The sequence below is a fragment of the Aulonocara sp. 'chitande type north' Nkhata Bay genome, linkage group LG10 (genome assembly GCF_057382095.1).
Source record: "Aulonocara sp. 'chitande type north' Nkhata Bay isolate Kocher_YH1m ecotype deep benthic linkage group LG10, A_spYH_male_GT1.1, whole genome shotgun sequence".
In the NCBI taxonomy this organism is placed as follows: Eukaryota; Metazoa; Chordata; class Actinopteri; order Cichliformes; family Cichlidae; genus Aulonocara; species Aulonocara sp. 'chitande type north' Nkhata Bay.
In genome coordinates this window covers 23,173,188-23,188,881 of record NC_141353.1, presented here as the reverse complement: position 1 = coordinate 23,188,881, position 15,694 = coordinate 23,173,188, and positions in this window count along the sequence as shown.

The following is a 15,694-nucleotide window of genomic DNA, read 5'->3' as shown; positions in this document are numbered from 1 at the left end:
GCCTGCAGTGACTCTGATGGATCCAGGATGGTCGTTCCGCAATTTTGCAAGCGGTCGGTGTAGTGAGGAGGACTTGGTATGGCCCCTCCCACCTGGGTGTGCTCCAGTTTTTCCTTTGGAGCACCTTGATCAGAACCCAGTCACCGGGCTTTAGTCTGCAAGACACTGGAGAAACATCATCAGGTTGTTGATTATGTACAATGATCTCTTTGTTTTCCAATAGCTTAGACATCCATTCTGCTAATGTGTTTTCTCTGATTGCTTTGTCTATTGGTTGACTGGTGATGGGCAGTGGGAACGGCCTGCCATGAATGATTTCAAATGGAGTTAGTTTATGGGAGCCTTGCGTTAAGCGCATCCACATTTTCACTAAACCCAAACATTCAGGCCACGGCCTTCCTGTTTCTGCCATGCATTTCCTGAGCCTTTGTTTTATAGTGCCGTTAGTTCTCTCTACAAGGCCTGCGCTCTGAGGGTGATAAGCACAGTGGTGTTTTATGCTGAAACCGAGTGCTTCAGAGACCTTAGTGATGACATCATTTACAAAATGAGTGCCGTTGTCTGATCGTATCAAAGCTGGGATGCCATATGTGGGTATGAAGTGATTGCACAGGCACTTTGCTACTGAAATTGCATCTGCCTTTTTCACTGGATAGATTTCCGGCCATTTTGAGAACACGTCTATAACCACTAGGGCGTATTTTGACCCTTGACATTCGCTTAGCTCAATAAAATCCATATGAATTGTGTGAAAAGGATAAGGTGGAGTGGGAAAACGGCCTCTTTTTGGTCGCAGATTTCCCTGAGCATTATATTTTTGACACGTCATGCACGTTCTGACAAATTGTTTTGCTGAAGTTTCAAAATTTACAGTGTAGAAATGAGAGTTGACAATACAGGTCATTCCCCCCGATGACAAATGCGTACAGCCATGAGTCACTAATGCCGCCATCTTGTGGAGAGATTTTGGCAACACTGGCTTGCCATAACACATCATTAAGTCGTTTGTCAGAACTGCACCGTGTTTTAGCCATTTTGCCTGCTCTGCTGTGCTTGCTGCTTTTTGTTCATTTTTCAACACATCCAGTGGAATCTGATGTGTGTTTACTGCCATCAATGTGATGTTTGTCTTTTGTGCCGCCTGTTTTGCTGCTCTGTCAGCAAAGTTATTGCCTGTAGCAATGAAAGAGGCGTTGTAAGAGGTTGGCATGCTGAACTGGTTTTCCGGTTGGTGTAATCATTCCTCTGGTTTTCCAGATTTTTTGCAAAATGATGCACAGCAGAGAAAACATACTGGCTGTCTATATAAATGGTTATTTGTTTATCTTTGTGTATTTCACATGCGCAAATCACAGCTGACAGCTCAGCGCTCTGTGCAGAATATGAAGAAGAAAGTGGTTTTGCTTCTATTATTTTACTATCTGTGGTTACTGCGTAACCTACACAATTTCGGCCTGTGCTGTAAGGTCAAATGCTGTTCTCCTAGGTTCCACACTTGCTGATCATAAGGTGGATCTGGGCCTGGAGTTTGTTTAAATCTCAGAATGTTGTGATACTCGGTCGGTTTCTGGAAAGTGGATGTGGCGGGTGTCATTTAGCATGCACTCAGGTGTAATACCAGAAAAGAATGGCATGACTGCTATCTTAAGTTTTGTCAGAGCGTCTCTACCTAGCAAATTTACTGGACACGACGGGTCATATATGCATTTAATAAAGCACCTGCGGCCACTTGCTGTATGTACTAGTTCTAAAGGGGCAGTTAATTGTTGTACAGTTGTGTGGCCTGAAGCTGACTTTACAACTAATTTGTCCTTTGAAAACTGTAAGTTTAAGTGGCTGCCTCAAAACTGTTTTGCATTATTTCTCTGTGGCTTACTCCTACAATCTCGTGTGAAGTGACCTTCCTCTCCACGGTTCTAGCAGGCGTTGTCTCTATGTTATCTGCTGTTTCTGCGTGGCTGTCTGCAGCCTTGGTGTTTGTGACTTTGCTCGCCTCTCTGTTCCTGATAGCCACCTGCGAATTAGTGTTTTAGTCTGTTGTCAACACGTCAGCCTTATTTCTAAGTTACAGAATGCTTCTTCTCCTTTTTTTTTTTTTTTTTGGGTTTGGGAGAATAGATGCAACTCTACATTTTCACTTAAGGCATTTTTAGATAATTTCTAGTTTTTCAAACAATTCATGGATCTCACACATTTCAAACTTTCAAGTTAGGGTTGTTTCCCATTTATACAAATATATATATATTTAACTTTGCATTGCTCACAGCTCATAGCTCACAGCTCTAAACCTAGGCATTTTTCAATCATATGCCTAATCACTATGTGTCACTGTGACTCTCAAGTATTGTCACAAGTTCGTTTAAATTCGTTTCCAAAACCAACAAAATAATCAAACAAAAACAAAAAACATAAACGTGTCAGGACACAAAAGAAAAAAGAAAAATGCTGCCACCCGAACAAGGCAGAAGTCTGCATATGTTGGCTTGTAATAGCATGCAGCTTGTAACATGGTAGACTAATGTGCCTGTGTTAATTCAGCTCCATATTATTGTGTGAAGTTGCACTGGGTTGGGAGTGGTTTTGTGTGTGTCACATTTTTGGTGAGCCAATGGCTGGAATGGGGTTGGACTAATTAGAGGCAGGTGTACTTGATTGCACTGATACACTGGTCTACTTATAGCCCACACTACAAACACTGCTGTGTCGTTTTGTCTCTCTGTGCAGGTATGTAATGTGATGAAATCAGATATGTTTGGGATGGATGGGTTTTGCGCTATGAATTTTATATTAAGTGTGTCGTTTTGTCTCTCTGTGCAGTCCAGGGCCTATTATATGCCACAGCCTAAAGGCAGCAGGGTTGCAGAGGCTTGAGTGACCACTGACTATATGCTTGCAGGGTGGTGGGTCTCCAAGGACAACTTCTAACCCTGTTAAAGGCAACATGTGGAGTGCAACTTGGCTGTGTGGCATAGCTGGCTCTGGCCTTGGGACTGTGTGTTTTTATACAATTCATAAGTGGGACACTGGACTGTTTTATCTTTTATCTCTTGATATATTTTTTGTCAATAAATTATCTTTTAGAATTTTATTGACTGACATCTTTTTGCCCATGACTGAAACGGTTGGTCAGACCTAGAGTCTTTCTTTGGGTGTGTTACAGCAGCTTCTGCTCTAAAAGAAACAAATAAATAAAAAGAAAAGAAAATGTGTAACATGCTCATCAGCTTAGCAGTGTCTACATATTTAATTCAGCTTCTCAATCCTGTAGTTTTAGCTGTTGTCTACAGGGTTTTGCTTATTGGTTGTTATTATAGGTGTGCTCTATATCTCAGCAATGTGTCATTCTAGGATGATAGGTTTCAAGCTGGTCAAGTGCCTCTATGCACTTCATTAGTGTAGTTATTCTCTGTATTGTCTTCATCTCACATGTCATTACACTGAGTTTCAGCAAACCTTAAGCTTGATGCAGACTACTGCTTAACAATTATCCACCTCACATCATAACCGATTAAGGTGCCTCTTCATATTAATATTATGTCATTGTTAATATTATCCTCTTTGTCTTATATAACAGCAATAGCATATTATAATATTTTATCAGTGTGTACCACTATACTACTCCTGAGCCAATTTGATAGTTAGGATCATCTTATTCAGCAAACAGATAATTTTGAATTCATCCAATCTGCGGTCACATTTGTTCTCTCTGTTGCATGGCGGACCAGGCAGTTCTATTATAATATATTATTTATATTTTATTTTGTATCCATCAAGGGCTTCAGATGACCTGCAGAATCATCCTTTTCCCAAGGTGGAGACAGTTACCTTTTCACACACTGTCCTTGGCTGAACAATGACACAGCCTTAATATACCTTATTTATTTTATTAAAATATTTTCGTGTGAATTATTTGCTTTATATTCATTTTATACATGCTGGGCATGGTCATCATGCCAACTGTGTTTCATTGTTAATATCACTTTACAGGTTGTTATCCTTGCTATTATTAATTTCAAATACTCTAAAGATAATTTCTACTGTAACTTTCCCTTTGTTCATCTTTATTTCGTACTTTTTATATTTATATCTACTCAGTGGGGTCTGTTTTCAACCCTTTTAAACTACTTCAAACTACTGTGATCTCTAGTTTTCACTTAATAAGGGATTATTATGTTCTTCCTGATATGGGTGGTGCTGCAGATGCGGCTGCAGGAGTGAGTGATGGTTTACTAAAAGGATTGTGGGGACTGCACAGTGTCTCGTCTTCTGGTTTTACTAAACTGGCAGTTGAGTTCTGTTCTTCTGACTGTTTATATTTTGTTTTCTTAAATCTCTCAGTTTACAGACACTGTTTTTGTCCGGCGTCTGGACTTTTCTTTTCTCACCACTGCTCGTCAGCAGGAGTGAGTTTTAATTTCACTTGCTTGATTACCCATCTTATTTATGTATTTACTTATTTTTGTTTAAGTAATATATACACAATACAGCTGCTATCACCTTCGCTGGTATTAGAGACGAGAGTGGTTGCTCACACGCCCTTCTACTTTCGGACTAGTTCCGAAAGCGGTGTGAACTTTACGAGACGGAACTCGACCGTTCTCTCAACTCACCAGCACGTCAGTGAACAGCAGTAAAAGAAAAACACAGTAGGAGCAGCTCAGTCTCTTATTGGACCGTGAAAATTCAGCTTGCTCCATTAATTAAAACAATACACACACACACATTCACATTCACAGCTTCGACGCGCGCGCGACCAGAACCCTTATGATAAGGGGAGCTCCCAGAGCTACTTACTCCCTAGACCCAGTCTAGACCCAGCTGGGGGAGCTACCCAGAGCTCCAAAGCTACCAGTCGACGAGCTCCCAGAGCTACCAGTCGACGAGCTACGCTACCAGTCGACGAGCTACTTCCGCTATTTTAAATTCCCTGAATTCAAAATGCGCTTTTACGCAAGATTGTGTCAGTGTGTCTGTATCTACCTGGTCAGTGTCGCCGGGTCTGGTCCACCTCGATCGGGTCCCACCACCGTGGGTCGCTTTCTAAGACGTTGGCCAAGACCCGAATTTAAACGCTCTTGGACTTTTATCACACACCTGGTGTGTGAGCTGTCGACAGACGAACAACGTGGACTGGTCACGGAGATGGGACACGATGGAGGCGCTCCGGCTGTCGAAGGACCAAGAAATGTTGGGGGAAAACTCTGTAAAAGACCCAGGAGAAATAAAGACACAATGAGACAAGATCACTTTTTATGCTTTAACGTGCACACGGGTAAGCTGTTCAGAACAACTCACAACGTGTACAGAGGCTGGGCACTTTTTATAGGAAAGACAGTGAGAACAGGATAAGAAAATACAAAACAGATAAAATAAACAACTCCATATGTGGCGCTAGTCTCGTCAGCAGAGAGCTGGGAGAAAGCTGTGAGAGATAAAACAATCTAAAACAATATGTCCCAAAACAGTATGTCTTTGCTGAGAAAGTCTAAAAAGATAATTCTAAACTAATCTAACCATAGACAAAAGGGCATCTTTGTACATTTAAAAGAAGGTAAAGAAACATAGAATCATTTTTCCTGTAACAACATATATATATATATATATATATATATATATATATATATATATATATATATATATATATACTGAAACATGATGGTGCAAATATCATGGGAACAAGCTGATGAATTGTGTTTCCATAGTGACCCATACAAAATGGAAGATGAGCTGCAGGAAAGAATTAGAAGTGTGCACAGAAATAGAGCAGGAACACATTTTTATAATGTAAAATGATAAATTCCTTGTATAGCTTTGCTTAACAAAGTCTCACAAACAACGAATTTTACTTCTTATGAATTCAAGTGTTGCTTATTGTACTTACATCTGGTATGTAACCCTATTAGGTTCTGACTCATATCCTGAGTAAATGATTCTCTAGTGATACCAAATAGAGACAGGAAGTGTGAGATAATTTAAGAGGACAAGCACTGAGCTCATGGTAAGAACAAAGGTAGCAGGTTTTGTTGAGAAACAGATCAATCAGTATGCTTATGCAGGAGGACTGCACCGCTATAGAAATACTCCGGCGAACCCATCCTCTTTGATGATGACGGCAGATAATGGAAAGTAATGTGCTGATGACCTCTGCCGAGAGGAAATAGAGAAGGGAGGAAATGGGAACTGAGTGAACATTGCAGATGCACATGGGTTTGACATGTGGGACATGGAAACACACAAATGTAGAAATGTAAGAAGAAAAACACATTATTGGTGCCTATACATTCCAGTGCTCTCTATCTTTAGAGTGGTCAAGACCAGTATAGTGAATTAATACAACAGAAAAAGCCAACAGGAACAATAAAACTGATATGAATTCAGATGACTGTTATTAAACAGTCTCCTTCCATTACTACTATCTTGATCTCTTACCCAGGGCTTATTAAAACTGGATTATTTCTGCTTCACTGACACAAAAAACACTCCTGGCAATCATAATAGGAAATATGTGAATTTTTTGACATAAATTAACTGGTGCAGTGTGAAAGGCAGCTGAATTACACCTGGCTCCCTACCTAGCCTAGAGTTACATTCTTCTTTACAGAATGATGAATGATAAAAATGCTACAGAAGTGCATGAACCAGAGATTTATCATTATTCACGGCAGACATAGCAAGTCCCCTCTGTCTTTAGGCAATAATATACAGAAAAGCCTTTTTTGGTCAATATTGTAACAAAACTGTTGTCTAGCCAAGGTTGTGCGGAAGAAATCTACTGATCTGGTACCATCTGTCACATTTTATCTCCCTGGTAAAAACAATGCTCAGATCCCAGCATTTGCCATACCTCCACGATACAATGAAACACATCCCAAAGGTGCTCTATTGGACTGAGATCTGCTGACAGTGGAAGTTATTAGAGTACAGTAAACTCACTGTCATGCTAAAATCATTTCCTTTTTTTCAGTTTTTTAGCTTTGTGAAGTGGCATGGTTATTCTGCTTGAAGCAGCCATCAGGAGATGGGTACACTGCTGCATGTTGTCAGCAACAATGCTCATTTAGGCTTTGGTGTTTAAACAATAATTAGTTGGTGTGAAGGGGTCTAAAATGAGCAAAAAAGTATCCGCCACACCACTATACCACCAGCAGGAACTGCTAACACAAGCCAGTATGAAGTCATGCTTTCATACTGTTTACACTAAATTCTGATCCTAAAATTAGCTCAAATCAAGACTCATCAGACCCGGCAACAAATATTCAGTCTTCAGTCGTTAAATACTCGTGTGCGTTGCTGACAGGAGTGGCACCCAGTGTGGTCTTCTGCTGTGGTAGTCCATCTGCTTCAGGGTTTAATGTCTTACATATTCAGAAATGCTTTTTTGCACACCTTGTTTGCAACGAGCGGTTATTTGAGTTACTGTCATCATCCTCTCAGCTTGAAGGAATTTTCATTCAGAGAGCTGCTGTTCACTCAATATTTTCTCTTTTTCAGACCATTCTCTGTAAACCCTAGAGATGGTGGCGTTGGAAAAAAATCCCAGCAGTTTCCGAAATACTAAACCCCTCCCCCTCTGGTACTAACAACCCTGCCACGTTTAAAGTTTTAACATCACCTAAATAACCTTTTCTTCCCTATTCTGATGTTCGATTTGAACTCAGAGGGCGATCTTGATCATATATACATGGATAAATACATTGAATTGCTGCCACCAATCAACCTTTGCTTGCTGATTAAACATTTGTGTTGAACAAACGTACCTAACAGAGTCACTGGTCAGTGTATGTTTTCATCACTTGCTTCAAGATTGCTCCAGGATGAATCTATTACAGGCTATTTTTGTGCAAGAAACAGGTCAACTCCTTTCCCAAAAAACAATCAACCAAAGTGCATAAAAAACAGCAACAAAAGAATTTCATTAAAAACCCTTCTCATGCTGTGCAGCCCTGGCATGGATCATTTCTCTGTCTTATGAAGAACAAAATCAATTTGATGCAGGGAACATGAATTCTTACAGCAAACACCCATGACTAATCATAAGCAGAAATGAGTTGCTTCTCCTTCATTGCCTCTCATCTTTCTTTAGACTTTTAATCATCTTTAAACTTGAGGAACATGCCTTTCTTTTTAATCCACTTAATTAAAGAAAATTGAAAAGTGCCAGAGAGGGTAATTGAATTTAGGGTACTGTATTGCCATATGCTGTCATAATTGCCCTCTTATAAAAAGTCTCTCTTGTAATCCTGCTGTCACTGCCTGCCTGGATGAGTGGATTAAAACCATTGAATTTCCTCTACTGAAGCAAACCTTCGTCTTCAACCACCTACTACACCCCCGATTAAGATTTCACCTGCATCAAGCAAGGAAAAACTTATAAATCTTATAATATGTTCCCCTGAAAGAAAACTATGCAGATGGTAGGTATTTTTCCTATTCAGTAATGCATACTGAACATTTTAACGAGCACAGAACTAATCCTGTCTCCTAAAATTAATTTCCATTACAGCTAAACTGCATTCTCAGTTACATTTTAACGCAAATGACGGGGCTTCACAAAGCACACAGAGCTCTAAAGAAATGAATCTTGAGAATATTTACAAGGTTAACTTCAGTTAATTCATCGAATTCATTTCCTCCCGCCCTATATGACTGCTGCACAGATCATAAATTAGTAGGCATCTGGTTCGCTGGAGCAGCTTTCTCCATTCTATGAGTTAGCTACACAAGCACTAAAATGACAATAGAAGACTTGAAGAGTTTGAGAAGTTTATTCCGAAATGAGATTTTTACCCTCTTGAGGTTTTTAAAAAAGAGAGTTAGTCAGCACGAATTATCTTCAATATAATATGTAATAATATGATGTCTTCTGTGATATACCAATGAAGTATGAGGTTAGCTCTCAATGCTTTCTTGATCTGTATTACACACATGCAAGGTAGCTATGGTTCAATGTAAACCTTTGTTTGCAAAATGAGAGATAAGAATTGAAGCATTTTAATGTGTAGTGTGGACTTTTGCCAGCTTTTTTTCTTCCTGTCTCTGGTTGGCATACAGGGACAGCACCATTCGACCCACGAGTGTTCTACCTGTCAAAACAGATTTAGGAGCTTCTAAAATAAACCTCATATTATGAATAGCTGCATGGCTTTGGTTCTCCTTCTTATTTCTATGCTTCCCTCACAGACATCCTTCCAAGTTTTACTTGGAGTAAGTTTTACTTAGCATGATGATTCCATTCACTTTGAGATATGATGAACATATATTATTTTTAGCCCAGTGAGCTGATGCTGAGATGCATGTGTTTCTTTTTATATGAATGCAGCTTAAAGGAGAGACGTCGGTATTTGAATGTTGTTCACTGTCTTGCCCTTTATTGCCATGAATTCCCAGTTACCACAGTTACTCACATGGGATTTGGTAATGAAGTTTATGGTGAAAAGTTTATGACCAGTGGCTTTGGATCTGGAGATAGTAGGTCATCTATTAATTGGAAGGTCAGTGGTCAATTCCTCGGCTCCTCTGGCCTACATTTCAAAGTCTCCTTTGTCGAGATACTGAATCCCAAGTCAATAATCAGTATATCTGGGATATATTTGCAAATGTGTGAATGTTATTTGTTGCTTAAAAGTGCTTAAAAGCACTTCAAGTGCTCAGTATGAATAGTAGTAAAGTACAAGTACCACTTCATATACCATGATAGCTAACCTTTCAGACCTTTCTTTCCTTCAAACACATCAGTGTCATTTAGGAGAAATAACAGCTACATGTCTCTTTCATTACATGCATCACAGTATTATAATTACTGCCAATGGAATAATAAATATGTGTCCCATAATGAGAGATTTCTCTCTGTGTGACTGTTGACTTTCAGCAGGAGGAGAGATAAAAACACTGGCTCATTCTGAGGGACGGACACAAAAACCTGAGCCTTACTATTTTTGTCTTCAATGCTAATAAGCACCAACTGGACTGGTAATATCTTAATGAGATTTCACATCATTAATGAAAAAAAAAAAAGCAAAGTATGAAAGCCAGAATTATAAGCCAGAAACAATCAGCGTGGTCTGTGCTTTAACAGCAGAACGAGATAAGAACATGAAATTAATAAAGTTGTACTGCAACTCCTGACTTCCACAGAGAGTGAACTGCATTGTAAACTGCGTCTAAAGCTGCAATCGTTCCCAAGATTTGTAATTCTTGTTGACTTGTTCTGTGTGTGGGGTGACTCCCCACTGGATGTTCTGTCTTTCTGAGGAAATTATTGATGGCAGAAGCGAACTGAGACCCACATCTTCTACTAACTGTCACCTTCATTTTCTCACACACAGAAATGATTCATTTTCACTGTGTCTGCTGAGGGCTTCATACACTACTTGAATGCTTCTTCGCCCATTCTACTGTAATATTGAACTGCATCCAAGTTACATAGTGCTGGATTGGATATAAAGACAAATGAAACACATTTAAAGCATCAAAGCATGAACAGCTGAAGAGCAAAATTGGATGCTATACCTTTAAAGGGGTTTTACAGTTCAAAGGACTTGTGGAGATTTGGCCCTATCAAGAGATTTGTCACACACTGAGGACCTGTGGAAACCACCCTTTAATCCCAAGAGTCTGTAAGCAGGAGCGAGAGAGAGATTGTGATGTAACACACAGACACACACTCTCTTACACACAGGGAGAGGCAAATATACACACCACACCAGTACACCAGCAGGGCTAGCTACCCCTCCACAGTGTTCCCATGGCCTTTGTGCTGGCAGAGAGACAGAGAGCGGATGCTTAGCAACATCTCATCTGCATGGTTTGCCAAATCAACAGGGTCAACATCCCTTTAGGCTTGGAGAACTCTGCTGTGCTGTGCAAGGAGCTGCCTCAGACATGCAGAGCCTGGTGCAGATGTGGGAAGATTCTCCTCATTGCAGATATCTCTCGTAAGCTGCTTGGTATCAGTATTCACCTTCAGGATATATTCTTCTTAAAACAGAGAAAATGTTGCCATTGTGATCACTGACCATTTGCTTCTATTTTCCACTGTTTCTGTTGTTTCAGATTTTTTTGATTTGATTTTTTTTGTCAACGCTTTGTTATGCACACTGCTGCCTGTATTAAGAAATATGGACTTTACTGTATGTAACTTTCTCCTGAATATCCTTTGTAATTTCCTTGGATGTACAGCACATGGCATCAACCTGACTGCATGGCTGCTCTGTACATTTTACTAAAGCTCATCTGTGTCTGATGTAATCCACATAGGAAGATGAGTCAGTATGCACTTACACACAGTCTGACTCAATGGATTTTTTTTTCTTCTTTAACAAATGAACAGAGATTTCTTCCTTCACTGTGGAGCTGTCAGATCCTCCACCCCCTCCCATCCTTTCACTACACCCACAACTTGATCCTGGCCAACTGCTTTCTGAGTCCCACATGGTGCAAATTGAATCAAGCGCCAGCTACTGTAAGATACACTGAAAACCTCCTGGTGTTAACACTGCATAGAAGTTTGATTATCTCTTCATGTGCAAAGTTTCTACATTTGTTCCAAGAAGTGAAAAAGAACTTTAGGAGAAAGGTCTGGCTACTATTTTCATTTTTAACAGCAATACTCCTTATTCTAAACTTATTCTAAACCGAACTTATTAATAAATTAATAAGTTCAGTTATATTTCTACAGTCAGTTATGATCAGACTGCCTTAAGCACATCTTGTGAAAAGGAAAACAGAAATCTGTCTGATACAGTATCCCTGAAGTTAAAACTTGGGAGGGTATTGTAACTGAGAAATTTATTGGACATGTTTAAATATCTGATCGTTGTTAATATTTCATATATATATATATGAGATTAGTTTTTTGTAGATACATTGTATTATATATATATATATATATATATATATATATATATATATATATATATATATATATATATATATATATATATATATATATATATATATATATATATATATATATATATATATATATTAGCTGCGCCTTAGATAGAGCGCTGACCTGAACATAGTGTATCTCTCCTCTTGGCCAACTTGGTTTGGCTCTAGTTCATCTTGGGGAATACGCTGACAAGGTAAAAATTTTAGAAGGTGGTTGGATGGTGAATTCATGGATGGATGGATTGTTTATCACTTTTTGTGAAGCATATAGTTAGCTTGTCTACTTGTGTACTATGTAACATTCTAACACAGTCCCCCTTAACAGTTAGAGGAAAACACACCGATTCTAATGAGTGAAAATCACAAATAATGGAAGGTAAGTGTTGCGCTCCAAACTGTGACGCAGTCTTGTAATTCTTTTGTATCTCATCTTGTTCTCTGTGGAAGCCACAGTACATGAGATAGGAGCCTTGAATACAGCAAAAGATCGTAGACCTCTAAAAAACGAGGCCTTCAACATAAATATATTTATGCAATGACAGCACAAACCAAACTTTCAAAAAAGCTAAAAAACTAACAAACAAAAAAAACCCCTAAAATACTTAGAAAAACAGCAGGACACCTAAATTAAAACTATGGATCAAAATCTAAATTGGAAATACTCATTTGCATCTGTGAGACACCGAATGCAATAATAAATACCATCTATCATTTAAGAGTTTGAAATACAATGTATCTACAAAAAAACTAATCTCATAGCACATGTATGAAATAAACAAAGAAATGCAGATGCAATAATACCTATATATTCATAATATAAGTTATTAATATTATTATTAAAATGTAAACACTGGTCTAGAAGAAACCACACAAGTGAATTCTTGCTGGAACAATATGCAGTGTATACTCTCCTGATATCTAAACAGCCAATCCCCTGGAAGTAACTCAATGCATTTAGTCACTTAGGCATGGTAAAAACAACCCGCTGAAGCTCAAACCAAGCATCAGAATAAGGATGAAAGATCATTTAAGTCATTTTGAACATTGTTTGTGCCAGACGAGCAGGTCTGAGTGTATCAGAAACTGGTGATCTACTGGGGTTTACCTACAAAACCATCTCTAGGGCTCACAGTGAGCAGTCCAAGAGAAAAGAAACAGAGCAAATATCCAGTGAGTGGCAGTTCTCTAAGTGAAAATGCATCGTGTTAGAGATTAGAGGAAAATGGCCACACTGCTCCGAGTTGATGGGAAGTAATTCAGCAACCAAAAGGTATGCAGACGAACATCTCTGAATGCACAACCTTGAAGCAGATGGGCCACATTGGATGCCATTCCTGTCAGCTAAGAACAGGAAACTGAGGCTATAATGCACACTGGCTCACCAACATTGTTCTGTATGGATGTCACAGAGGATTGGAAAAACATTGCCTGGTCAGATGGTCTCGATTTATATGACATTCAGGTGGTAAGATGAGAATTTGGTGCCAGCAAAACCAAAGCATGGATCCATCTTGCTTTGTATCAATGATTCAGGCTTGTGATCTTTTCTTAACACACTCTGGGCCTCTCAGTAGCAACTGTGCACCATTTATGCCACAGCTTATCTGAGTATTGTTCTTAAACACGTCCCTCCCTTTATGTCCACAACATGCTCTTTTTCTAATGGCTGCTTCGAAGCTCATCTCATCTCAAAGTGATTTCTTGACTGTGACGATAAGTTAACTGTACTCAAACGATCTACACACTCACCAGCAACTGTGTGATACTATCATGTTGATATGGACCAAGGCATCTTGTTGAATTGATGCCATGGACAATCAAAGCAGTTCTGAAGGCAGAATTGGGGTTAAACCTGGTATTAGCAAGTTGTTTGTAACAAAGTGTGTTCCCATTGAGTAGATTTCAAGCTAAAACCCAAAACAATTATGTAAATACTGAACATCACACAGGATGTGTGTCAACTGGGTGTATAGAACAAACACAGGAAACTATTATAGAAATGTTCTTGATCAGATCTTAATTTAGCAGTAAGACCTACAGTCATCTCTGTGCAGATACACTCGTACAAAGCCTTGGCTCAGTTGGTTGCATCTAAAATATCTTTGGATCTTAGATTTTGATGCTCTGTTTAGACTTGGCTGCAAGGATCCACCCGCTTCCTTGATGCCTTCTCCTGTACAAAAAGTAGTGCAGCACACACACACACACACACACACACACACACACACACACACACACACACACACACACACACACACACACACACAAGACACCTGCAGCGTCAATGTTAGTGAGTGGGATGACAGCTCTGCTGCTATGTTGCTGGCCAAAAGACAAGCTGAGGCGTTCAACTTCCCAGCTCTCTGTGGTGTCTTGCAGTCCTCTTCTAATTCTGGCTCCAGAAGTTGCTCGTCTGTCCCTCACCAAGCCACTCTGCTCTGGCTGCCAGAGCCCTTAATGTTTAGTGGGCTTCCTGGTAACTAGCCATGTCTCCAGGGAGAGCAGTGGGCCTAGTTTAGCAGGGAATAGCTTCATGGCCTTGTGCAGAGAGTGGATAAGGAGAGGTTTTCAAGAGTAGAGCAACAAAGTGACACAAACCAAGACCAAAGTCATTTTTAACCTGCTGAAATGAATAATACTAAAAAAAAAACCCATGTTGCTGAAATTATATTGCTCCATTGGCAAGAGGATATAAAACTGTCAAAATTCATAGACATGCCCTCAATTTGTCAGTCTTGACATTTTGAACCACAGAGGATTACTCTCTGCTCAAGATTGTTTGTGGGTCACATTACTGACATTGTATTATGAGATATGATGATTGTGTCAAACAGTTCAATCTACTTCTTCAGTGCAACTGACTCCCACATTAGATCTGTTTGTTGGAACCAGCTAAAAATATCTTGTTTAGATACCAAATCTGGGGCATCGGGACTTGTTACCGACTCCCACAAGGACTTCATTGAATTGATGTTTGAAGATTGATATCAGAGAGACAAAATATTCCTTAATGATAATGAGTCCATTAGTGTACTTCTAAAACAAGCCAAAAAATTGCTCAGCAATGTTTAAAGGCACATTTGAGAATGATGACTCATTGCTGTCCTAGCAGCAGGTGTTGGAGAGTAAACACTTTCAGGACAGAGTTCAGTCAGCCTGCATGGATCATCTAATTGAGTCGGAGTATCAGGAAGTTATTGTTTTTTGGTTTTGTGTATGAATAAATAAAAACAATAATGAAACAAAGATCTTTATAATTCAATTAACTAAAATAGAGCCTTCCCTTTTTCAGACTGTTACAATTGTGGACCATGGTTTTAAATTAAACAAACAAAAGGAAAAAAAGAGTTTTCCACTTTAGATGATTTAGTATTGATAAGCTGTATAACAACTTTTTAAAAATCTGAACTATTAATAGGGACAAAAGTGTTTTAGTCTGTTTAATGCAGTGTTTCGCCACAGGGTGATTGTCAACATCAAAATAAAAGGTTTTTGCAATTAGCAGGCTCTTAATTTCTGCCATTCCACCTTCTGGTCATATGCAAAATAGAAGCCACCAGCTGTATTTTTTCACATTTCCCACACATTTACATACATACACGGATCAATATGACCACCTGCCTAATATTGTGTTGGTCCTCCTTTTCCTGCCAAAACAGCCCTGACCTGATGAGGAATGGACTTCACTAGACCCCTGGAGGTCTGCTGTGGCATCCTGTAAGTTACGAGGTGGGCAACTTACAGGATGCCATGGATTCGAGTTGTTTGTCCAGCATGTCCCATGGATGCTTAAGTAAATTGA